The 24,556-nt window shown below is 40.8% G+C and overlaps 1 protein-coding gene across 9 annotated transcripts in view; it reads left to right on the forward strand.

Annotated features, from left to right (window-relative positions):
• Positions 1-24,556, forward strand: part of mical3a (microtubule associated monooxygenase, calponin and LIM domain containing 3a) — a 108,863-nt gene that overhangs the window by 24,742 nt on the left and 59,565 nt on the right. For all 9 annotated transcript variants that reach the window (XM_074631773.1, XM_074631774.1, XM_074631776.1 and 6 more), the window contains exon 2: positions 1,747-2,065. The gene's annotated coding sequence lies outside the window, so the exon portion shown is untranslated. The remainder of the gene's footprint in view (positions 1-1,746; positions 2,066-24,556) is intronic.

Genomic DNA, 24,556 nt, shown 5'->3' on the forward strand with positions numbered 1-24,556 from the left:
GTATTAGATCTACGGTGGAAAGATGCATTAGATGTTCTTTGTAGGTTTTTAAAATTAAAAAAAACTTATTTTGCATGGAGAAGAGGGAGAATTTTTGGTGTTGTTTTCATTTTAATCCTGCGTTATATTTTGTTTTATTTCATTCAAAAATGTGTTAAAATACTGAAGACATTTTTTAGACATAGGCCAGAGGAAGGTGTGTATATTTCTTAAAGGAACAGTGTGTAACATTTAGGGGAATATAATATTAATAAGTATGTTTTCTTTAGTGTATAATCACCTGAAGATAAGAATCGATGCGTTTTCGTTACCTTAGAATGAGCTGTTTATATGTACAAAGGAAGTGGGTCCTCTTCACTGAGCCGGCCGCCATGTTTCTAAAGTAGTCCAGAATGGACAAACCAAACACTGGATAGGGCCATGCATTCTTGATTTTGAGGTCTCCGTAGTTCTCCTACATGCTTGGCACATGGTTGCAATCTGCAACGTCACTTTACCGCCAGGTCCTACACCCTGCATCTTTTAGTGGTGTGTATAATTGCTGTGTACTGACTGTAATGACAAGCCCAAAGCTGGCAGGTGTCTGGATTTTTGCCCAAAGTGAGCAAAGAGTCCAAATGTCAGTATCTATTTTTGTCCATCCGGAAATTAAGGTTACACACAAATAAGTGCCTCTCTACATTTGCACTGTTAAATAAAAATGGACAAAAAGAAAGAAAAAAGAAAACCAACCCAGATGGCCAAAAACTTTGAGAAGTAGTTTGTCTCACTAATCCTGAGTAGGATTAGTGAGACAAATTTCTGCGCTGCTCAATACCTCGCAAAGGCAACACATGACATCAGCTCAGAAAAACCAACATCGGATTCTCCCAGAACATGATCATTTCTCATCTCTGGCAGAGCTGGACCGACCCCAGACCGTTACACAACAGTCTGGACGACAAGCCTGGACTATGATTACTCATGTCGTCGCTGGGAGTGAGCGTGAAATTGACAGAGACCTACTTTCCCTCAAATGGGATGTACAGTATAACACCCCAACTCTCTTTCTAAAATCTTTTATTGCCTCAATGAACATGGGAAACTTTTTTTTCTCCCTGCTTTCATTGCTGCAGTTCTTGTGCCAAGTGTTTCCTCAGAATTCAAGTCTGTGAAACGCTTGTAAAATGTATGACAGCGGGGCACTTATCATTATGCAATTATGGCACATGGGCTGTTCTGCACATGGACCACGGTGCTGTGTTAGCTTTTGTATTTGTATCACTGTTGAAGCTACACATAAGTGTGCAAGTAATTATGTAATATCTTAATACATTTAGATCGTTTACTTGTTATCAGAGGGAGCAGAAACAGCAGTCTGCGTCTGGATTGTACGTTTTGAATGTTCGCCTTTGCATGCAGAATGTTAATGTGTGAATATGCATCTGTCTGGTTCCTGCAGTGCTATAAATAGCTCCCTGTAGGAGAGGTTGAAGTGTGGTGGGCCAGCAGGTCAAGCTGCCACATATGGGTACTCTCATATGTCTTGTAACACTTGTGTTATTTCTGCATTCTTGCCCCTCTGGCAGTTTGGAGCGCATATTGAAGAGCAAACTGTGTTGGGACAGCTGAGTCAAAGCTGAGCTCGACATCAGAGATAGATCAGCGAGCCAGAAGACCTTTAAGTCAAGTAGGATCATCCTTGAGCTCCACTTCAGCTCAACCCCACCTTAAAAAGACGCCCATTGTGTCTGTGTGTGCTTGCAGGCAGCCTGAGTGAGGATCCCTCCCATTTGTGAACCGGTGGTTGTGTGACATCACCACCCCCCACCTCATCCCTCCCTCCCTTCTTCCTTTTAAAGCGTCAGACCAATCAGCGCCCAGGGAGACACGGTCACGTGAGAATCCCCCCCAGTCTTGGTTACCATGACAACGAGCACTGGTCCAGGCAGCATCTTGCTGTGGTGAGAAGAGAAAAGTGGGGGGAGAAGGCGGCAGAAAAGAGACGGGGAAAGGGAGGGAGGAAAACAGAAAGAGAACGAATCCCGGCCAGAGGAATACCTTGTTCCTGTCTTCCCTCTGCACAGTGAGTACTCTGCCTTTATTGTCCCCTTTCACCAGCTTGAATGAATGGAGATTTGATGCAGCCCATTGTCATCTGCATTTGATAATGGGATATGGACAAATGCCTTTTAAGATTTCTGGTGTGACATCATGTGTAATTCCTTTGTTATGTTGGGAATGTGTGCCTCACCTTAGGTAGACAACCCTTTGTCTGCATGCTTCTGTCTGCATCCAATGATCCTCATTGAATGGCTGATGACAAACCTCTAGTGAACAGGCGTGGTGGGAACCAAGGTGCTTCATAATGTGGCGGAACTCCCTCAGATGTATTGTGAGCCGGCAGCGACCCATCCTGCTCCTGACTCCTGATCCCACTCCTTTTTGTTGTTGTTGCTATACTCTTCCAAGTCTATCTTCCTTTCCCTCTCTCTCATTTTCACACAAGCAGACCCGGTTGACATCCCACGTCCCCCTGTGGTTTGTTTAATTAGCAAATCCGTGCAAATCCAACTAGGACAGCTTGTTCTGATTGGAGACTTCATATGTGGAACGTCCTTGTGGCAGCGGAGACAGGAAGCTTTCCTGGCTGCAAGTCCTCTCGCAGTCAAAATGCTGCTGTTTTTAATCAGCATAGGTTTGAACCTCATATGATGTGATGCAATGTTAATGTTTTCAATTACATAAAATGGAGCTGCATTTTTTATTATGCGCATAATCTTAACGGCAGATTTATTTTTTTCATCTTTCAACTCAGTGACTAATTTCTTTAATGATAAGGTTGAGAAAACACTTGTTTTGAGTTGCAAGAAATTATAGAGCTAGTATGCACTTACACAGGTATGCAGAGCCCAATTCACCAGATGCTACAGGAGGAAGTGAGAATTTCTTTTTTTTTACCACCCTAAAAGAACGCATTACATAACCCTCATAATAAGCAAGTCTGGAGCTACACTAATGATCATAGTATTTTCTAGCAAAGACGGACATTGCCTGTGAACGAGCAGCACAGCACTTATTTGGGGCAGATGACATTTCACTGCTGAACCATTCCTATATGATCTATCCATAATAATCTTGGTAGTATCTGGCATTATACTGTGCCTAATTCAATACATATCTATTCTCTGAAAGTTTCAGTAGGCAGAATGTTTTTGGCATCATTGGGTAAAAATTACATCACAACCTTTCAGCATATTGTAATTCAAGTGTTCTTAGAGAAAACTAGACTTCTGCACCTCCTCATGGCTCTGTTTTCAGGCTTTAGAAGCATCTAGCCCATGACGGAAGACTTTGACCAATCAGAGGTCATTTCAGAGAGAGAGAGAGAGAGAGAGCGTTCCTATTGGCTGTTCATTCAACGGAGGCAGCTGTCAATCACTTGCGAACTCTGATCAAATGGTCAAACTAGGCAGCGCTGATCAAATATGAATCAATATTCTGTTACTGTAATGCCTATTTCTCACCTCAAATGTTTTTTAGAAACATCCTGTAGTGTACTGTTTAGCTGTAAAATGAGAAGTTTGCTCCGGCGGTGCTGGTGGGCGGTGCTTGGTATTTCCTCAACTGATTGTGACAACTTTCAAGATGTTTCTGAAAACATTTGAGGTGAGAAATAGGCATTACAGTAACAGAATATTGATTCATATTTGATCAGCGCTGCCTAGTTTGACCGTTTGATCGGAGTTTGCGAGTGATTGACAGCTGCTCAGAGACGGCAAGGCTCCGGCTCGGCTCTGATTGGTTGTTCTCCTCCAGTCTGTGAAATCTTGCAGATGCCATTAGGAGCACCGGAAGACACAGAGGAACATGATTTTTTCAGATTACCTGTCTCAGGCACTACTGTCAGGATATAGTGACCGTTTTATAAAAATAACTTTTTTGAATCATATTTGCTCCCATTCTACCCACTGCTGTTTTAATTCCATTAAATATCCCTGTAGTTTTTCCTCCTCCCTCTTATACAAATATGTGGGCAGAACAGATGTTTTGCACAGAAGACTTAATAAATCCCTCGTCAAGTGATATACGGTCTGTTGTATGAACAAAAAGAATGTGGCGCTGATCCTTCCACGTGGCTTCTTCTTGTTGAAGTTTACATCTTTGTGAGGAAATACAAGTACCATGTGGCTCTGTTTGCTCTCAAACACCAGCCACATAGGCCTATCTGTTCAGTGACAGGAAGAGACAGGAAGGTGTCCGCCTTGCTGGATGCTCAAGAGGGAGAGACTGACTCTGTAATGTGCAGAGAGCTGATAGTAGTAGAAGGGTTCCTCCTTCCAGCTTTGTTCTCAGTAGAGAATATAGATAAAAGCCTGTTTCTGATCAAAGTGGATGGACTGTGCTTAAATACAATTTTGCACTTTACTTGAGTATTTCCATATTATTAGTATTTTCACACTTCTACTCCACTACATTTCAGAGCGAAATATTATACTTTTTACTCCCAGTATATTTATTTGACACTTTAAACACATTATATTCTTATATGATATGATGCAGTTCTATACTTCAAATCTACCCAGTAGTACACAAAGTAGCTACAATTGTCACCACATTTAGAAACTACAACATTAAAATGCTCTTTGGTGTATGTGTTAGTGACAAAACCAGAATATAATATTCTATAAAAATATAACACTGTGAAAAGAGCCATTCTGCATAATGAGTACTTTTACTTTTGATACTTTAAGTACATTTTGCTGATAATACTTTTACTTAAATAACATTTAGAATTTGAGACTTTTACTTGTAATGCAGTATTTTTAGACTGTAGTACTGTATTTCTACTTTTACTTAAGTAAAGTATCCGAGTACTTCTTCCACCACTGCCTGCCTGTGATCCAGTTGTTGGCAGTGGTCCATTTGCAGCAGCAGTGACTTTGATAGCCGAGTGGGATTTACGGAGGGCCCGCATGTCATTGACCTTTCCTCTGAATCAGCCAAGACACTCAAGATAATCATTACAGCTTTTAATAACTTCTTTGGGATTTGCTGTCCGGATCGCTCCGTCGTTGATGTGTACAATATGTTTCTGTAACATGAGCATAAGTCTTGGATTGTGTCGTGATTGAGACAGAACAAAGCAGCGTATCAGTGATGCATATTTCTGTCTGTGGGAAGCAGGCAGAGACTGGCTATACTGTTTTCCATGCGATGTCTTGCCATTTGAAAGCGATTGTTTGAAACGTATAATTTTCCCAAGTTGTAATCTTAAGTGGTTTTCCACCAAGGCAAACTCCAGCCGCTTCTAAAACCACGGCACAATCCACGTCTATGCTTTGTTAGAAAACAAACAAATGGGCTTTGGAAGTCAATGGGAATAATATTTTTCAAGATTCCATACAGTGGAAAAGACACTTGCAGACAGACACAGCAACCTCACTGAGACTGAGGAAATTACATTCAAGACTTTATGTCACGCAACCAATTGAATGACTTATCCCTTCTGTCAACGCTGCCTATACAGAGGCCATGTAAAACACTGTGCTCATTGAATTACTCTGATAACTCAATTAACAAAGCAGCAACAATGCAGACTCAGGGGCCCATGCATTGCTTTTAATTCCCCAACAAGACTAAAGATAAGGGGTATACATTTTAGCAAACACACAATAATAGATCATAGGATTTAATCTTATTGAACTTGACTGTAGACAATTATCATTAACCTACTAATGGGAATTCATTCTTATTATTAAGCTCTCTTCAGGGCCATCAGTTGTTGACATTAACCTCTCTAAACATCTCATGTCAAGACAAGTCAGTATTTATTGAAGGTGCACAATCGCACACCAGATATCAATGAATACTTTACAGTAAATGAGAACTGTAATAAAATCTCTGCAATTCTTATATCATGTAAAATCCCGCCTGCCTTTCCCCTGTTGTGTAAACCAGGACTGATGTTTCTGACACCACGTGAAGGCAGCAGTACTGCTGCGTCACGCTGGAAGAGACCAATCGGATTAAACTGAGTTAAAACACGCAGGCTCACTCCAAGTAGTAGTGGGGGGTTTACACCTTAAATATTCAAATAAATCCAGATACATTCTAACTTAACACGGTTTCGCCCAAATGTACCTCTACTGAACTCTTCCTGCAGCATGAATTACAGTGAAATTAATAAAATTGCGATGTTTCGGTAACGTGCTGTTATTTTATAGACTTGCCCGGTCCCCCCCTCCTTGTCGTGGTGATGGTTTGGACCGATCCCTCTCTGTCAGTTTCAAGTTGCGCCTTCTCCTCTGCTGTGTTGCTCCTTCTTGCTCTGGCCTCAGCCAGCACTTCAATAATACACCTCTACTGTGGGTTTTACTGTGGATTTACACACGGACATGGATTCATTCGCGACATATAGGAGTGGACTATAAACACACAGGATTTCAGAGGTAAGAGAAGAGAGGTTTCCTCCCGGATCGCCTGTTAAACACGGTGGTGCATGTTGTAACGTTGTTGCCCTGGGAGCTGCAGACTGCACCTCTGCACGTTTGGGAATGTCACGGTCTGCTGGTTTAATACAGCAACTAATCCTGTATAGTCCTGTCATAAATCTGACATCTTTTATATCTGCATTATAACATGCACATTGCTGTAATGGTGCATGATGAGTGGTCATTTGCCAACAGTGTAGCTATCAGCCTGTTAAAAGGGATATAGCCTGTGGATGCATGGTGGCAATATTTACCCTTCAATCAGTCATGTTGAAATATCCTCATCTTATTACACACAATCCTGTAGTTTAAAAGCCTTTTCCCCCCTGGACGTTGGTCTTTATTTTATTGATCAATATCTGATGGGTATTATTGAATGGGCAATAATTATCTGATGCTGTGCAATAATTATATAATTATCTGACGGACACTTTGTGCAATAATCTGGCAAAACTGTCATCTGGCAAAACTGTCATCTCATCAATATACATACTGTATTTTTATATTTTATATTGTATTATATTTTATATATACATATATATTTTTAGATCTATATTGCACTATCTCTTTTTTTATTGTATTATCTTTTTTAGCACCTATGGGATTGTCACAATCTAATTTCGTTGTACTACACAATGACAATAAAGGGCTTGAATCTTGAATAGTAATACAGATATGCCTCATTCAAACATCTAGACTTCAAAGTTTTGTTTGAGTACTTTTGACAACATTTGTCATAATAACTAAACCGGAAAATATATGTCAATTATATGTACCGTACTTGATTGCCCTCTCAGGGGAGAATATTTGTTGTTATGGAGGTGTTTTCTCTTTGTATGGAACATTTCTGCAACCCCCATTCATTACTTTTAACTATAGGGCTGTCAATCAATTCAAAATTTCTAATCACGATTAATGGCATGATTGCCCATGATTAAATCAGCAAATTAATCACAAGTTAATCACACATTTTTTTATCTTTTCAAAATGTACCGTAAAGGGAGATTTGTCAAGTATTTAAAACTCTTATCAACATAGGAGTGGGCAAATATCCTTGCTTTATGCAAATGTATGTAAATAGGTGTTATTGGAAATCAATTAACAACACAAAACAATGACAAATATTGTTAAAAAAAACCTCAGAAGTACTGCATTTAGCATAAAACATGTGCTGAAATCATAACATGGCAAACTGCAGCCCAACAGTCAACAACAGCTGTCAGTATGTCAGTGTGCTGACTTGACTATGACTTGCCCCCAAACTGCATGTGATTATCATAAATTGGGCATGTCTGTAAAGGGAGACTCCTGGGTACCCATAGAACCCATTTTCAGTCACATATCTTGAGGTCAGAGGTCAAGGGACCCCTTTGAAAATGGCCATGACAGTTTTATCTCAACAAAATTTAGCACAGGTTTGGAGCATTGTTTAACCTCCTTCGAGACGACCTAGTTGGTACCAATGGATTCTTTAGGTTTTCATATGATACCAGTATCTTCAATCTAGCTTTAAAACTCATCCCACTACAACCTCCGAAAGATCGATTGCGTAAATGCGTTACAGAAATTAGTGGCGTTAAAACAAATTTGCGTTAACTTTGACAGCCCTAATTTTAACACAATATTTTACAAACATGTGTTGCATAATAGTATAGAACAACACAAATATTTCCAATGTTGCGTTAGAGAAGCCACTGAACTGAAGTACAATAGCTGTTTGCATCTGTTAGAGGCACTGTAGCAAAGATTCCAGTTGAAGGCAAACAGTGTTACCATGACAATTGATGTCAGTTTTTGAGTGTCTTCTCCCTCTGGTGTGTTCACCAAAGAGGAGTATGATGTGATGATGTTGCTGAGGGATGTTTGTTGTTTCGATGCTCCTGATTTGTGCCCAGAGGTCCTTCATGTTGTACTGTACAAGTTTGGCATCATGTTATGAGTCACATAAGCCACTCAAATTCTCTCACTGATGCATGCTTTTATTTGATGCGTCTTTTTTTGTTCTTGAGTGACTGCACGCTGACTTCAACGACAGTAACAATTACCGTATTATTCCAGCTGACCCATATTGGACCATACATCAACACACACAGTCAGTCTGTGGCTTAGTGGAGCATTAAGGTCCTGACCTGACAGGACAGAGACTCTTATGCTGTCTCAGGAGAGTGATGGAGTGATTAGTTCTATTGATCAGTGATATTGACCCTTTTTGACTCCTTTTTTTAGGCTGTAGCAGCTTAAATGCTAGACTTTGGACATCTTCTCTGAGGTCAGAGGGTGTTGCAGCGCAGGCAGACGTTAATTGGGATGTGCTACCTCTGTTAAGCCGCATATGTTATCATAACTCAGAGTTTCCCTCTTAAGAGATCAGGATGTGGAGCGGAGAAGGAGGAGGATGTTTGCTCGGTGGCTGACTCAGCACAAGGAAGAACTGGAGAAGGCTGTGGTTGTCTGGTTGTTGGACAGTTCTGTGTCAGTCTGACATTTGTTTTTCTGTGGACTTTATCTCTATTTGAAAATTACATTACTTAATTATTTATGTCATTCTGTACCAATGGAATGCACTCAAGAGGCAAACCAAAACATATTAAAAGAAATCCTCTTGGCTTTCACCTCTTCAATCACAATTTGAAACTTAATTTTCAAAGTGAAATGATCTCCCCATAGTATAGCACAGTATAGGTGATATGACAATATATATATCCTGAGACCATAGAAATGTCTACCATCAGAAGATTTTGCTATAGCATACTTTGTAATGAGGCAACTGTGACTTGAATAGCTTTCGGCACCGGGCTGGGCGGTAATTCAATATGATAATTTATCGTCTTTCAATGGAATCATTTCATAAAGTAACCATATATTGAGATATCATGATACACAATTGCGTTGTCTACTACAATCCAATATGATTTGATAATAACAAACACATACTAGCTATCTCTATAATTTCATATGAAACTGTTGTGTTAATTTTGCACTAAAGTTCTTAATAAAATGAGGAAATATTCATTACTTTTCATTTGTCAAGTATTTAATTCACACAGGAATATACAAAAATAAGCTATACCTTGTGGTTATTTCATATAGACTATTTATTTATTTAATTTGCATGCTATATCAATTGGATTTACAGGACAGTATCTTGGTTTTACCGGTATTAAATTCAACGGATTAGCCAAAAACAGATATTTATATACTTATATTGGACATATATATATATATATATAATAATAATCAATACTTTGATGATATATATATCATCAAAGTATTGATTATTTTTAATATATATATATATATATATATATATATATATCTTACACAGCTTTATTGAATACTCGATTCTGATTGGTCAATCACAGCGTTCTACTGTCTGTTTCTTTATAGCAGACCGTTGCTATGGGCGCAGTTCTGATGTTGGACTCTGGGGGACCATTTTTGTGTAAAATTATTGATTTATTATTAAAATGCAGTTTCCTTGTGACAAAGTGGACTCATGCACTATCCTAAATAGCCTGAAACTGCCCAGCATAAAATTAATAACCACTGATTTGACTTTAGAGCATGATCAAAACCATCTATGCCATCTGCTGCATCCGTGGAAGGTAGTGTGGATGCTTAGAGGGAAAAGTGAAGCTGAATCACTCTGACCCCTCGCTGACTGTCTCTCAGAGCGAGGGAGTGAGTTCCTGTCTCGCCATGACCCCCCACGACCCTACAAAGTACCACGGATTTGGAAACACATGGCTAGATGAAAGGACAGAAGGAAGGAGAGAAGGAAGGAAGTCCTCTGAAGGCGGCTCCTGCTGTGTCATGAGCGGCTGGATGATGTACCCCAACTGTCAGGTTTTAGCCTCGAGGTCCGTTGCTGCTGTGGTTGACTCATCAGATGCTCGCTGGCCCTTGTTGATCAAACCAACATGCGTATTATAGTCCTTAAAAGGAGTCTGTAACTAGATGCTAATGGGATGTTCTTAACTGTTTGAGGGTTGTGTTCCGCAAGAAGCACTTACTGTAAGGAAATGAGTGTGTTGAAGGACAAATACCATGTCCTCCCTTCAGCTGTGTCCTTAATACTGAATGAGGTCATGTGATGATTAGCGTATTCCTGAGAGTTGAGTCAGACAGACATTGTAAAACCAAACCGCCTGGTAGAAACCATTAAGATACCATTAAGGTTAGTAGGTTATTGTTTTCAGAATATCTGAAGACCTATGTCAGGATCTAATTCTCATCCCATTTCCTAAAGTGTTGAGGTCCTTTAAGGACATGAGAGATGGTTGATGAATTGCCACCATTGTCCTTCTCTACCAATCCATTTTTTTTTATTGGGCATTATGCAGATCAGATTTGGAGGACTAACAGCAAAGCCGCTGGTTGATGTTGGGCGTATAACTTACAAATATGGCCCCAGTCCATGTGTTTTGGTGATTTCTCACAGCTCCGGATTAAAGACTTAGTTCTTTCTTGTACCTTGCAGGTCAGAGGTAGGCCAGTGTAACAGATGCATTCCTTTAGGCCAATGAGACTGGTTACCTTTTGCCAGTCTGCTGCTGACCCTATAGCAGAGCCGCACAATCTTACTTTATCCTCTATTGATTGTACGACTAAATTTGTTCAAAACGCAGGTGTACAGAGGATTCACACAAAGTTTAGCAATCAAACAGTTTTTTTTAAGTGTGGCTGTAAAACCGTTTAGTAGACAAACACAGCTCATGACTCATTGCAAATCCTGCATGTGATATCTGTCATGTCTCAAATCATTCCCATCAAAGTTCCAGTGAACACTTCAATCCAAATTATTGCAGGTTAATGGTCTTGTTAAATGGAACTTGCCTTGACTCATACCTGTGTCATTAAAGGTGCTGCTTGTAATGAAGAGATATCGCCTAGCCCTGCAGTTTCCCTCAGCTCTGTGGAGGTGTGAAGTCCTCTTTTAGCTCATTGTTTGCTAAATAGTGTTAACAAGTGTACAGCACCCAGTTACCCAGTTACCTGTAGCTACCTGTTTCGTGGGAGGTGTCTTAACCACTTGGATACCAACACTCCCCACGTTTTCACCCTTTCGCTTTTGTGAGACTGTTACTACACTAAACCCATACCTAAAGTCAGCGATCTCCAACCTAATACCTAAACATTAGGGGTGGAAGAAAAAGTAGAAAAAATTTAATATTGTGATATTATGTTTTGTGATACTGTATCGATTCTCAAAACCACTGTATACATTTTTAATTAATACTTTATGTGCAAAGATGAACTCAGTCAATACTTTATTTCATTTGCTAAGAGATGCACCCTCTCAGTGTTTGTACTCTCTCAAAGTAGTACTATGATGCTGGATGTTACAGGGACTGTGATAAATGCAAATGCACATCCCACTGTTCTGATTGCATAAATACACAGCCTTACCAAACATGTTAAAATCATTTCTAGGTTTAAGCCATTTGTTACTTAAACACAAACCTTTTACCCCATACATCAACTTAAATATCTCTATCTAAACATAGTCATTCGGCTCTGGAAATAGGGGGCCACTGACAAAGACCTTTGTAACTCAAATATAACCTTTGGTCACATGACCATGTCAGCTATGTGTGTGCTAACTGCTTATGCTTAGTATGTGCTGAATGACATGGAGGCCAGCTTTTTTTTTTTCGGTTCTCTGCACTTAATCTTGTCGTATTACAGAATGTATCGCAGCCTCATCGACTATGCTGTTTTTTTCTGTTTAAAGAGGACCTATTATGCCTACTTTCAGGTACATACTTGTATTGTGGGTTTCTACTAGAACATGTTTACATGCTTTAATGTTCTAAAAACGCTTTATTTTTTATCATACCGGCTGTGCTGCAGCACCTCTTTTGCCCCCCCCTGTCTGTAACGCTCTGCTTGAGCCCAGTCTGCTCTGATTGGTCAGCTGGTACACTCTGTTGTGATTGGTCAACCGAAACAAACTCTTTGGACTCCGCTCCAGCTCTGCTCTAACTAGCTTTGTTTGAGGGCGTGCTAAACTAGCCGGTATTGTTGCAAATGTGTTACTTGGTGACATCACCACGAAAGCATAATAGGTCCTCTTTAAAGTCACTATTCAAAATGTTATTACTGGCTGATAATTGTCGAGGAACAGATGATCATTCTGCCTCTGCTACCTGGTATTTTAGAAGTTAGTGGACACTACCACCTTTGTTGAAGTCTGAACTCTGGGATCCTCGTGATAAATAAACAATGTCTCTGTTCTCCAATAGACAAAAGAGAGCACTAAACCCCACAGGTGTTAAGCATCAGGCTGGTGTAGCCCGATAGATTTGCTGTAACTAGTCAGGTCTTATTCTGACACATCTTTATATGGTGAAACCTACATAACAGCTTGTCCTTTTCAGCTATCAGGCTTCAGGTATGCATCTAACAGCTGCTCAGCATATAGCCGTGAACCTCCCTCTCATGTCAGGCCCTTTCACTCCAGTAAACCGTCCATCCCTCTAGAGACCACATCATATTTCACATTCACTCTGGTTGTGTGTGTACGAGCCCTTGGCTCTTGTTATCTGCCTATCTGGACAAGAGGTGAATTCTTCTCTGGCAGGCCTGATTGAGAAACAAGCCCACTAAATGTTCTTTCCCAGAAGAAAGTAAACAAACCTACACGGGCCCAGTCTCTCCTGGCTGGAGACCTGTTTGTGGGTTGCCAGCATTGACCTCTTTTCCCCCTTTTGACTGTAACAGCCTGTGAATACGAGTCTTAACATATTAGTATGGGTCGGTAATATGAGGGCTTCTGTTTGTGCCCCCATGAGGCCCCTATAGGCTACCTGCTTAATTATACAGAAAGATGCTTAGCTTACACCTGCTTCATACAGCAGCTGTCTCAACTCCCCAAACACAAGCTGAGTTTGGTTGATGTAGTTTTTAAGGGAATAGTTCAATATTTTGGGAAATACACTTACAGTATGTTTTTTCTCCTAGAGCAGGGGTCAACAACCTTTACTATCAAAAGAGCCATTTTAGGCAAAAAGAAATCTGTCTGGAGCCGCAAAATATTTGAGCATTGTGATGAAAGTAACACAGTTTATAGGTCTAAGTTTATAGTATATAAGTCTAATGCAGTGAAGACCCAAGTGCAAATGTATGAAAGAGTATTAGTGTCACATTGAGGGGAAAAAAATCGGAGATTTCGAGAATAAAGTCATAACTTTACGAGAAAATAGTTATAATATTACGAGAATAAAGTCATAACTTTACGAAAAAAAATTGTAATATTACGAGAAAAATGTCATAATAATGCGAGAATAAAGTCATAACTTTACGAGAAAAAATTAAAAGAAGAAAATAACACGTAAAACGACTACTTTACAATATTATGACTTTAATCTCATAATACTATGATTCTTTTTCTCTCGTAAACCTATGACTTTATTCTCGTATTATTATGACTTTATTCTCATAATATTATGACTTTATTCTCGAAATCTCAGATTTATTTTTTTCCCTCCATGTGGCCCTAATACTCCGTCGTACCATAGACTTACAACAATGATAAATGAAAATGTAAACAAAAAAACAGTTATTCATTTCCACTAATTGTTTTTAAAAATCCACAGGGAGCTACAGGAGAGGGGCTAAACAGCCACATGTGGCTCCGGAGCCGCAGGTTGCTGACCCCTGTCCTAGAGTGAGATGAGAGGGTTGAAGTCAGTTAGTCAGAGCTGTAGACGTGACTTGGGTAGCTAAGCTTAGCATAAAGACTGGAGGCAGGGGGGGGGAACAGCTACCCTGGCTCTGTCTACACTTTAAAAAAAATACAACTACAGACACCTCTAGAGCTCACTTATTTACACAACGCACCGTGTCGTGTTGGATTAACATGTACATAACCAGAAATGGTTTCTTGACAAACTACATTTTATCTGCCTGGTGCCCGCCTGGTATTCCTGTGCTGTGTCTCAGGTGAGGAGGTTGCCAGATATGATCGGTGAACACAGGTGTTAGTTTTGGCCTCTTTACAGGCACAATGGTGTCCAACCAAATTACGTGTTTGTCTTCACAATGCGGGGGTTCCCCTTGAATCGCATATTGTCATATTTACATTTGTATTACATTTCTGTTGAACTATTCCTTTAAAATATGATTACTTAAACTAATAAGCTTTTGTATTTCTGTGCTTATGTATTTCTGTGCTTATGTATTTCTGTGCTTATGTTTGACATTTTTTCAGGTTGTTGTTACAGTATCAATAAAGTGGTTTTGAATAGGTAATCAAGACCTACACAGCGAAACAAAAATCGTAAAGGTGCTCTGTACGATATCCAGAGCATTAATATAGCAGCAAACAACTATTGTCTATGTAAAGATATAGAGGAGTTATGTCTACCTGAGCAGAGAATGAAGTCACTCTCCCTCTGTGTGTGTTCTAATCCTTTTCTGTGCTTTGTTGACACAGCTGGGCCGGCTGCATGTGCTTTTAGTGCATGTGAGTGAGCCCCACTGGCTAGCTCACGGCCGCCGCTCTGCACTGCTCTGCACTGCTCTGCACTGCTCTCATATGGCGGTTAACGCCGTCCCGACCGACAGCATCGTTGCGAAAGCATAGCACCCACCTTCCTATTTCCCCTCAGGTTAACACTGTTAGCTCTGTCAGCAGTGTTGCCGTTGTTTTCACTGTTAGCACCGTTAGATGCGAGCCACAGGCTCAGCCGTCGCCATGTTGAGAACTGTGCAGAGGCAATAGAAATGCTCCTAATCTTCTATCCTAATCATTCAGCCCTTTTAATGATACACATGTTGTTATGGCCAATAGCGAGAAAATGGAGGCAATATAGGCATGCGCCTTGGAAAATCTTTGAAGATTTGAAGTAAGGAAATATAAATGATTAGGCCTCCGCGCTGGCGACAGCCGTGGCCGGAGGCATTATGTTTTCGGGTTTTCTGTACGTACTATTCTTGTGAGCGTGATGTCTCAGGAAAGCAAACATCCACTTGGACCAAAGGATGAACTGATTACAATTTGGTGTTCAAAGTTCAAGGCCACTGTGACCTCACGAAACACGTTTTCGGCCATAAAGTCAAGAATTTTTTTGAAGAACATTTGTATGAAATTGTCAAGAAACTTTGACAATTTCATACAAATGTCTAACAGGGATGAAGTGATGACGTATTAGACAGACATGGATGTAAACTGCAACTTAACAGGTTGACGGAGGCATACAATCACAAGGTGGTAATTCTAATTTGGAAAAAGACTTCTCACATTAGAATTAATTTATTGGGGCTGTGCCTCTATGGCGTATCTCTCTACGTCACCTCATTTCCAGTTAATCAGTCCCCCCTCCCTCATTCTGTTTATTTCTTAAAACATGATTTATAGCCAAGTACTATTCATCCAGTGTTTAAAATGTAATCTGTGCTCACTGCACCTGATGTGAATACCGCCTGCATCTTGTAATATAGTGATGGCCGGGGGATTAAAGTGTAAAGGAATCTGTTTTCATGCTTTCTTCTGTAAAGCTATCAGCATCGTGCTCCATCATGGCTATGTGTGGGTGTTAAGTTACCTTCCTACTGGATCAGCCTGCAGCTCTGCACAGCTCGCACAGGAAGGCCGACCTTCCTCTGGTCCTGGCTGTGCTGAACTATTTAGTGGATCTGGCAAGAGGGAGATGAAATGATTGAGCGATGTGAGGCGGTGAAGAGACACTCCTGCAGTACATATTCTCATGCTCCTGTCTGTAGACTCTATTTTCTCTCCGTCACATTGGGGCATATTTACAGGTTGTTCTTGTTTGGATTGACTTGCAGTTTTCTCAAGTTATCTCAGCTGAAAATACAGATGTGTCTTCCTTTTTTTGCCCTGTCAAAAACCTATATACTTTTTTTATATCATTGCTTAGTTATGCAAATAAATCAGTGAATTGAAGAGTCAAATGCAGCAGTAATGTAACAGTGCAAACAAGGGATTTCTGTTGACTCGAGCAAATATCAGATAATGAGTTGAGTATGCGCTCACTTGTTAAACCTCATACCAATGAGGATAGCTGATATTTGCATGCCAACGCTCCACAGTCCTCAGTTTACAGTCAACCTATTAGGTGTCCTGCTCTTCACTCCAGTAGTTGATTCAGTGGGAACGTAATCTAGCTCTCAACTGCAACTGGAGCCCTCGGGGTTGCCTGCTCCCAGCAGCTGCTTCACTGCACTCTCTGACAGGCTGTCACAAGTCCAACTCTAAGGATGTTGAGTCCTTGAGAAAGGTCAAGGCATCTGCAGGTCTAGATATGGGTGTTGTTTGGCGAGTCATTGTTGATGCAGCAGAGAGAGCTGCCAGTAGCTCATTCTGCTGATTCCCTCCATCTCAACCGTCCCCACACATCCCGCAGCTTGCTTACTATCCAAACTGCTCCCAGCCGCCGCGCCCACGCACTGAGATTAGAGAAAGCAAGTGTGGATATGACAGGATTATGGCTCGTGCCGGCTGGGTGTCCCATCAAGGCTTTGCATGGCAGCCGTCGGTTTCTTTGGTCTTGTCAGACGTTATTGATCATAACGTTAATTCACATGAGGCACTGATGTTGGTAAATCTGGAAAGAATGAGTCTCAGAGTGTCGAATGATGAGGCCTGGGACATTGTTGTCATGGCAGTGTTTTTGTCATGTGTTTTTCCTCAGTGAAATAGGTTTTGTCTCGCTCTTCTACTGCTTATTTGGATTAATACTTAACATCAGAATATTGCAGGTTTTTCTACTGTTTCGATCTTGTCTGTATGTTGACAACAGATAACACCTTGTATGTGTAATGTGTATACCCAGTGGGCAACTCCATGGTCTGAGAAGTGAAGCCAATGTGGAAGTGCCTAAAACTTGCATTCTTTCTAACAGCCAGCAGGGGGCGACTCCTCTGGTTTCAAGAAGAAGTCTGATTGTATAGAAGTTTATGAGAAAATGAGCCTACTTCTTATTTGATTTATTACCTCAGTAAACATTGTAAACATGAGTTTATGGTCTCAATCACTAGTTTCAAGTCTTCTTCAATACAGCATGATGTTCATTTAGTAAATTATGGTCCCATTTAGAGTCAAATAGACCATAAAGCAGGGGATGCTTTAGGGCGTGGCTACCTTGTGATTGACAGGTTGCTACCACGGCATTGGGAGTTGTCCTTGTTTTTGACTTACAACTTGAACCCTTTCACAGTGTGTTTCCAGTTCATGGAAGTTAATTATAACCTTTTTGGTCGCCTAAAAATGTCTTATTCAGCATTTGGTTGTACTTAGCTCCTCCCTCGTGTCACTTCTGGTTGCAAAAAAACAAGATGGAGACGGACAAAATTCCGAACTCGAGGCTTCAAAACGACAGTCCACAAACCGATGGTTGACGTCACGGTGACTATGACGTCCACTTCTTATATACAGTCTATGTATATACCCCATACATGTAAATCAATTTCTGAAGTAAAACAGAGACATCTGTTGCTTTTCTTTATCATGATATTTCTCCTCTGACAATTTTTCTCCTTCCGACAAATGTCAGAGGACAAATCTCTCCTGTATAACAACTATAAATAGTATCATAACCATAACTCCACCCTTTCAGCTCAGTCAATCCTTGCAAATAATCACACAGTAGCAGGAATATCAGTTCTAGATCTGTCAATTAATTAAAATATGTAATCGCGATTAATTGCATAGTTAATTGTGATTAGTCACAAAGTAATCACAAAGTTTTTATCTGTTAAAAATTTACCTGAAGGGGAGCTTTGTCAAGTATTTAATACTAAAATATGCTTGCTTTATGCAAATGTATGCATATATTTATTACTGGAAATCAATTAACAACACAAAACAATGACAAATATTGTCCAGAAACCCTCACAGGTACTGCATTTAACATAAAACATATGCTCAAATCATAACTGCAGCCCAACAGACAACAACAGCTGTCAGTGTGTCAGTGTGCTGACTTGACTGACATGACTTGCCCCAAACTGCATGTGAATATCATAAAGTGGGCATGTCTGTAAAGGGGAGACTCGTGGGTACCCATAGAACCCATTTTCATTCACATATCTTGAGGTCAGAGGTCAAGGGACCCATTTGAAAATGGCCATGCCAGTTTTTCCTCGCCAACATTTAGCGCAAGTTTGAAGCGTTATTTAACCTCCTTCACGACAAGCTAGTATGACATGCAGGTTGGTACCAATGAATTAGGTTTTCTAGTTTCATATGATGCCAGTATCTTCACTCTAGCTTTAAAACTGAGCCCGCTTAATTTCTTGTTACTTCTTTGCTAATTCCCAGCCTGCCCGGTTGTTAAATTCACCAGCCATCCAGACATACTAGAATTCTGTCCGTTTGCTGAGCCTCTTCCAAGTTGAACTATTAGCTTTGTAATTAATACGGAGACGAGAGGAGACTTTTACTGTAGTTTCCCATGGCCTGCCAGAACAAGAAACATACCATTGTGTATGTTAGCCTTTGTGTATTAGATGTGTGATTTAGTTATGAGGCCTTCGAGGGTTAGTTTTTCTGTCTTGGCCCAGTTGTTTATATTCCTGTCCATCATCCTTCATGTTCAAACACACAGAGAGACAAAGGAATCAATTTCAGAGGTTTTGGTTTGCCAGGAAAAAAATAGAACCACTCTGATTGACGTGTTAGATATCGTTAGATGTACTACAGACCTAATTCCTGTCCAGCTTTTGATTATTTAGATCTTAATTCATTAAAATGTCTCTTCTGTTACATAAAACAATCAGTTGAACAGGTCCAGTATCCAGTATGTCTGAGGCATCCTCTCCTTCTCTCCTGCATGCCTCCATTCCACAACGGTCATGACTAAGCCCTGGAGACTAGTCGTTGTTGGCTGTGTTTGCCTACCGCTCTCAGATTACACTTCCTTGTTCGCTGGGAAGCATGGTATCTGAGTATATGAGTAACCACACACACATGCCTCCATCTCACTACACACACGGTGTGTGAAACATGCAAATCAATAACAGAGATAAGCAAATATTTTAAGGATTTTTACAAGCAGTGCTATTAATAGCTGTGCTTTACAGCGTTTTTTGCATTTTCCCCCTCCATCCCCTCTTGTGGTTCACTGTGTTTATGGCTGCACAGCTGCGGTGCTTGCTCCACTCGGGTTATGAAAGGCATGAAGGTGGGAGAAGTGGCATTCGAGTTGGGATTTAAGAAGTTTCCTCATTCAAATAGCTGCGGCGAGCGCTGGCAGGCAGCTCTAATCGTCCATGTTTGACACCCATAAGAAAGCAGTCTGGGCACAGACTCAGACTCCCCCGAAGCCGTTACTAATATGGATTTCATAGGAGAGACCCTTTGTCGTCCCCCGAGTCGTCTCAGACAGAGATTTGATGTTAATTTAACTTTTATTGGCTGTGCTATTTTGCACTCTGAAACCAATCCATTTGAAATCCCCTGTCATGGTTGGAATGGGTCTAATATCGGCTACAGTAAAAGTAGAGCAGCTGAGCAGACTGGGACCAGTAATAATCTTGGAGTACGACCTCTGACCTACAATCTCTTTATCCTGTTAGATTACACAATTTAAGACAGTCAAGTGGAGCTGGTCACGGCTTCTTAGCTGTTCTATTTCAGTTTAACTCTGACTAGTGAAAAGGTAGGTAGTGGAAACTGCTTTTACTACAATCTAGGGCGGCTCGATTATGTCAAAAATCATAATCACAAATTTGAATAATTGTATAATTGTATTTTTGCTTGGAATGCACATCCCTATTACTCGTTGACTTTGGAAATCCTCATGCATTTTGAAAGAACATTTTGTAGCCTACAAGTTAAGTGCATCAATCTGGTGCACTTTGAGTCAAAATTAAGAGGCTAGATCAATAAAGAACTTTGTGCTCTAGTTAACAATTTAATCATAAACACATTGGTTGTATAAATATTAATGGCGATGACATCTAGGGATGTGGCGGTGAGGACATTTTCTCACGGGTTGATAAACTTGTGACAACACCGGTGTTACCGATTACACTGGACATTTAACAAGAAAAGACGGCGCTCGATATCTGTAGAGAGCTTACTTTGATCTTTAGCGTTGGATGGCTGTATGTCTGGCCTCTCCGGTCCAGCTTTTGCTGTGGGGCCGCAGGTTTCCACCTGGAGCGGATTCGCCGTGCACACCGGCTGTGACCGCTCCGTCCTCCGCCCAATCCCTCAGGTCTCTCGTCCGGGCGAAAGGGGCTGTAAAGTGACACCTTCACCCTGGGCCTTTTCAAGCCTACCTAGAGCTGGTTGCGACACCCCACTACAGTAGAAATATGTCCATGACCTGCTGAGCGGGGGGAAAGTGGTCCGCTGTAAAGGAAATGAGTGTGTTTTTAAATTGACCCTAAAGCAATAAAGAGGATCCATTTGAAGGGAAGCACACAGTGGTTTGACAGGAAAGAGAGAAGATGACACAAGGTACCAGACAGTGATGAGGTCGGCCAAAGCGTAGGAGCCTGTATGCGCGTGTTGTCCCAGGAGGACATCACAGACGTGATGCATTTGACCGAGAACATGATGTTTTTTCCAGCGCGCTGAGTATTAATGTGTCAGTCTGTTTGGCGTTTACGAGACGACAACACGGAATTCATATGTTTATCGGCTCAGCAGGCTGATCTGTTTGCTGGAGTCGGTGAAAATCTGCATCGAACTAAAAATGAAGTGCTCAGCTGCACGGCGCAGCCCCGACTGTCGGAAGCAGAAGTGATTCAAACGCCAGATGGTCCGGAGACCGCCTCTGCCAGAAGCAAGTTGAGTTTCAGTCAACAAATGTTTGTGTTCTTCTGTGAGCTCGGAGACATGTCTGCTGATGTGAACAGACACACTACGGTCTGCACTCCCGTCGGCTGATCCCGTTTGTATGAATAGCAGAGCTGAGCTTAGTGGTTTGCATAGGGGCATAATGAATATATCTGGACAATAACAGATATCAAAGGGCGTAACACAGCTATTCATTCACCTTGTTGACTTTAGCTTTATGCGTATTATCCTTCTGTTGACACGCAGTGGTAATGTTTGGAGTGAACCATTATTACTGTCAATACAGGTAATTATATTTCTACCAGTTTTTGGTCGTCTGCTTTAGACGAACACGCTTCTTACTCTTGTGTTTATAGACTTGAATCTGGATAATACTTCTCAGACATAGCTTGCAGCGTTTGACCCGAGGCTCTGATTTCCCTTCTTTTGTTTACAGCGACGGTTTACAGGCAGACACAGTAATGATGAACGTCCCCGGCAAAATATTCAGTCCTTTTGAAATATGAATAAAAGAGTATACTTGAAGAAATTACAGTCGGATGCTTTTAAGTATGTGGGACAAAGGACTGAATTTATGAATGGACTTGTTTTCCTGCATCTTGCTTGCACCTTAATTGTTATGCACAGCTGTGCACAGAGCATACACACACACACACACACACACACACACACACACTCTCGAACTCCTTTGAAGAGGAAATTGTAATTGGAGGCGTCACTGTGTGACTACAGCACCACATCAATATGGGACTTTGGGATTACTGCATCTAGTTCAGACTTTATTTCATTATTAGGTTACCCACATATTCATAACATTGAAACGTTTGCTTTTCTGGGAGTTAAATATTTCAGCAAAGACACACTTGCACATATAATGGACATATAGCATGAAGACACTGATGTCAGACAGACAGCTGTAGTGTTTAAAGTGAACTAGGACAAATAAATGAAAGTAAGGACAAAGAAGCAGGTATGGTGGGAATGCTAAGAAGTAGAGAAGGGGTGGGTAGAAGGGGGGGGTATTGTTATCACGATACTTATGTGACTATATGATCTTATTGCGATTTTAAACATTTTGCGATATGCTATATTTATAGTATTGCGATGAGATATATTACGATTTATTACATTTTTTAAACTGCAAATTATGCAGTTTGTCAACATCTGTTTATCTAATAAGATACAGTTTTCCCTCTGTTCATCTCAGAGTTTTCATTCACATATCTTGAGGTCAAAGGTCAAGGGACCCCTTTGAAAATGGCCGTGCCATTTTTTTCTCGCCAAAATTTAGCATAGCTTTGGAGCTTTATTTAACATTCTTTCTGACAATCTAACATGACATGGTTGGTACCAATCGATTCTTTAGGTTTATAGTTTCATATGTTACCACTATCTTCACTCTCCGCTACAAACTCTGAAGGACAGAAGAGCGGCCCGACCTGCCTGCGGACCGTTGGATTGTTAAGATAATCATTACTTGACGTCCGTGCATTGTTACAATATTGCCACGCAAAATATCGCTGTACTATGCTGTATTGATCTTTTTCCCCCCAACCCTACTAAGAAGGATTTATCATGTAGGATTTTTCATTAAGCTGTTTGAGTACAAGATAACTAGGTGATGAACTAATCAAGACGTGGCAGCCTTAACGAAGAAGCAAATAATGGTGAATCAAGAGTTAACTGCTCTACTGTTATTGTCAGTATGTTCTGTTTACAGCTGCAGGCAGCCCCTGAATAGACCACACCTGCAGCTGCATTTCTCTGTAATTAGCATTGTAGTCAACCCATCTCCAGTGACTTATCATAGTGAGTACAAGAGGGATGTTAAGGTGATCATTAACTGTCAGGAACAAAGACAAAACGGCAGTTGTCTTAAAGCAAACAGGAAGAAATCATCCGAGGCATAAAACAGTCAGATCCAGCTATTATTACAGGGTTTTAGAACGGGTAAATAAGGTGCGGTCTGCTACAAGTTTGACGGACTAAATGTTCTTGCTTGTACATCCATTATGGTGAAGACATATACTGCTCAGGGAGAAAGATCTCATTGCATCTCTGCCAAGTATCCCGATGGATGAGAGGAGGAGACAGGATGGGATATTACTCTCATCTCAAGGGTGTCCTCTGAGCATCAGTCATCCCTGAGCTGGAGACTGCATGGAGGACAAAATGCTACTTGAGGACACGCACTGAGACACAAGCTTATACAGTCAGCCCAGTTATTCAGTGCCGCTAAGCAACTTACTTAACTTGTTTACCTCAAAGCTGCTGTGTTGTTTTTTTTTGCTGACCATGTCTGCAGTAAAGAGAGCACCACACCAAACTCCTCTGATCGTCCGTGGTATTCTGTTCTCTATTATACTGACAGAGAAAATTACATGTTTGGACACCATGTTATTATCTATTCTCTCAGCTTGTGGCTTTTTATCCTGGAATGAAAATGCAAATCAAATGCAGGCAAAATTAAAAAAATAAATATTGTGGCATCCTTGATTGTTTTTTTTGTTTTTTACAGTGACCAAATTTAAGAAACTTAATTTACAATATACTTATTCATTCAGGCTTTTAAACCAATTCTTATAGTCTGTTTGGTAGTGACAGTAAAAGCAGTGCTGTCAAACGTGTAGCCTAGTGGCCTAATCTCTGGCTCTATTTTTAGATTAGAGGATGATGTAATACAACCAGTAAAAAAGCAAAGGCATGCCGTGTGTGTGTGTGTGTGTGTGTGTGTGTGCGCACGTACTGGGGGGGATGCTGCGTGTGTTCAAGGCTTTGCATGCGTGTGTGTAAATTCTCGTGTGAATTCTGCGAATGCGTGAAATCCTGCAGCTCATCCGGATGTCGGGAGATTTTGAGTGAGCCAAAGCTGATGTGATTTTTCTTCTTTTCATTGTCCACTTAAAAAAGGTTTTGTTGGAATTTTAGTATTGTAGAAAAACAGGAAATAGTTGCTTATTTCATAACCCCTCCCCTATCCCCCACCCCACCCCTCACTTAATACTATTATTGTCACGTTGCTACTCTGGCCAGTAATGCCGATGTGTTAATCCGTCACCATTCTCTGCCTAACAGAAACACATGGTGCGACATTTACCGTTGAGCGAGCATATGGGTCCCTGCAGGAGGCTACTGTTATTCAAATGATAGGCCAGGTTTAGTGTTGCCATTACGATGGGTCAGGGTGTGTATAGCATGTCACACACACATACTGTGTCACAGCATGTCAGTCAGTAAGTTGTGTTTCCTCCAAAGAGCTCAAAGTGTGTTGGATGTTTACTGCTAACTTTCTCAGATGTGGGTCATAAAA

The sequence above is a fragment of the Sebastes fasciatus genome, chromosome 4, assembly GCF_043250625.1.
Source record: "Sebastes fasciatus isolate fSebFas1 chromosome 4, fSebFas1.pri, whole genome shotgun sequence".
Classification (NCBI taxonomy): domain Eukaryota; kingdom Metazoa; phylum Chordata; class Actinopteri; order Perciformes; family Sebastidae; genus Sebastes; species Sebastes fasciatus.